Source organism: Elephantulus edwardii, unplaced genomic scaffold (assembly GCF_000299155.1).
Source record: "Elephantulus edwardii isolate Elephantulus edwardi_28Jun2011 unplaced genomic scaffold, EleEdw1.0 scaffold00111, whole genome shotgun sequence".
Taxonomy (NCBI): Eukaryota; Metazoa; Chordata; class Mammalia; order Macroscelidea; family Macroscelididae; genus Elephantulus; species Elephantulus edwardii.
In genome coordinates this window covers 11,761,089-11,763,674 of record NW_006399861.1, presented here as the reverse complement: position 1 = coordinate 11,763,674, position 2,586 = coordinate 11,761,089, and the positions used below count along the sequence as shown (strand labels likewise).

General features: G+C 41.5%; 1 protein-coding gene across 1 annotated transcript in view; it reads left to right on the top strand.

Moving 5' to 3' along the window:
- The window catches only part of LOC102848552 (probable phospholipid-transporting ATPase VA-like), a 664,838-nt gene that overhangs the window by 208,659 nt on the left and 453,593 nt on the right, over positions 1-2,586 (top strand).

The following is a 2,586-nucleotide window of genomic DNA, read 5'->3' as shown; positions in this document are numbered from 1 at the left end:
TATGCTGTTTGTAAGTTACATCACTTGTCCCCCTAACCGACTCGTAGCCCAGACTCTTATCGCCAGCTTCAATCATATCATTTCCCTTCAACATTCAAATGCCACGGCTTCTACATATAAAAGAAGAAACCCCAGGAGCCTCTAGTTCTGGGCAGTGGCAGAGGCTCTAGACCCCACCTGGGCAGGTACATAGGCCACTCCCCTCCTCTAGAGTTTTCCCCTTTGAGTTCCCTCCTTGCTACTTATACAACAATTTAAGTATTGAACAAACCTTTTGGTCTCAAGAGTGAGGTAGAAGATGTTGAATTTGACAAACTTGGTCCTCCAAAGCTCACATCAATGACCAATAATGCAGGCAGCTTCCACTGTCATCGCCACACTCCTGCCTATTTTCAGCCATTACATCTGAGAAAACTGGTGACACTTGGGTTGTTTCCAACTCTTTACTTTTGTGAAAAACGCAGCAATAAACATGGGTGTGCATATAAAAAGAAATACCATCGTTTAGAACAGGTGCCTGTGACAGTGATTTGCCAAATGTGGTAATGGGTACCCATGGTGGACAGTGTTGGCAAGAGCTTCCAAAATGGCTTGCCTCTGGAAACTCTATGTATGAACAGTTCTCAGGCCTTTTGTTCACAGGGTCGCTATGAGTCATCTACAACTCGACAGCACCTAACAACAACAACAGGACAGGTGCATCTTAGTCTTCAAAGTGACATTTATCTAGAACCTGAATGAGATTGTTTTGCAACCTATTTGCCTATTCATTAACATTTCTTTTCCCCCCTCTTTTTTTTATTATTTCATTTTATATTGGTTTCTTCACAGAGTTCGATATGTTATGTTTTACACTATTCTTCATTCATATTGTATTTCATACAATAACTCCTATGCATTGTGTTTTATAAAATTCATCACCATTGGACCCTGCCCATCATTACATTGTCTTTTGAGGTCCCGGCTGGATCCTTCCCATTTCCTTCACCCCCTCCTCCCACTCACCAACTTGTGCAACCTTGTGGTTTTGCTCCTACCCATCCTAACCCCTCTGCTCCCACACATTTGTCCCTTAGGTACCTATAAATGTTTTACTAGTTCTTCTATTTTTACAATAATGGTCTTATGTGGTATTATTCCTTAGACTGAGATAGTTTACTCAGCATAATGCTCTCTCCTGAAGTCTCTCATAAAGTATCTCCTGAGTTACATAGTATTTTTCAATCATTGCTCCTGAGTGCTCCATGTGTGAATGTACCACAATTTTTCAATGAATTCAGTTAGAGTTGGATATTTCGGCTGTCCCATATTCTTGTAATGATGAATAATGCTTCTATGAACATTGGTGTACAGATCTCCATTTGTGTCTCAGTTCTAATTTCTTTGGATTATATTCCTAGGAGTAGAATAGGTGAGTCATATGGAGTTTCTGTGTTCAACTTTTTGAGGAAATGCCAAACTGTCTTCTAGAGTGGTTATACCATTTTACAATCCCACCAACAGTTCCCACGTCTCCACATCTTCTCCAACATTTATTGCTTGCTGCCCTTATAAACTTTGCCACTGATACTGGAGTAAGATGGTATCTCATAGTGGTTTTGATTTTCATATTTCTTGTTGCCAGTGATTTTGAGCATTTCTTTATGTGTCTGTTGGCCATCCAAATTTCTTCTGTGAAAAGTCTTCCCATGTATTTTGCCCATTTTGTAATTCAGTTATCAGGTTTTTGTTTTTTCTTCTGGAGTCCCAGGTTACTGTTGTTGTTATGCCATTGAGTCGCTTGTGACTCATAGCGACCCTATGTACAACAGCTCTGAACCTTGCTCTATTGTGAGCCAACCTCTTTGTCTATGAAATACCTACCCGCATTACCCCAGTCACTGAATCAATTCTTCTCATTGAGGGTCTTCCTCTATTACACTGTCCCTCCACTCTCCCAAGCATGATGTCCCTCTCCAAGGACCAATCCCTCCTTGCAACATGCTCAAAGTATGTCAGATGAAGCTTCAAAATTCTTGACTCCAGGAGCAGCCTGGTTTCACCATCTCTATGACAAACATGTTTCTTTTCTTAACAGTCCATGGTACATTCAGTTCTCTTCTAAAGCACCACGATTCAAAAACATTAATTCTTCTTCTATAATCCCTAGTCATTGTGCAGCTTTCTGATGCAGAGCAAGTAGTTGTGAAGTCCATGGCCTGGATCAGGCACATCTTAGTCTCCAGACTGGCGTCATTTTTCCTCAGTACTCAGGAAATGTCCCTGACAGGAAATTTCCCAATGCAATTCATCTTTTAAACTTCTGGTTGCTGGTACCAAGAGTGCTGATTGTGGAGTCAAGCGAACTGAAGCTGTTAACAGTCTCAATATCTTTACTGTCTATCATGGTGCTGATAATTGACCCAGTGGTTGTTGTAGCTGTTGTTGTTGTTATGTGCCGTCGAGTGGCTTGCGACTCATAGAGACCCTATGTACAACAGCCCTAAACTCTGCTCTATCCTGTGCCAATCTCATTGCCTCTGACACATCCATCCCGATTACCCCAGTCACTGAATCAATCCACCTCATAGAAGGTCTTCCCCTCCT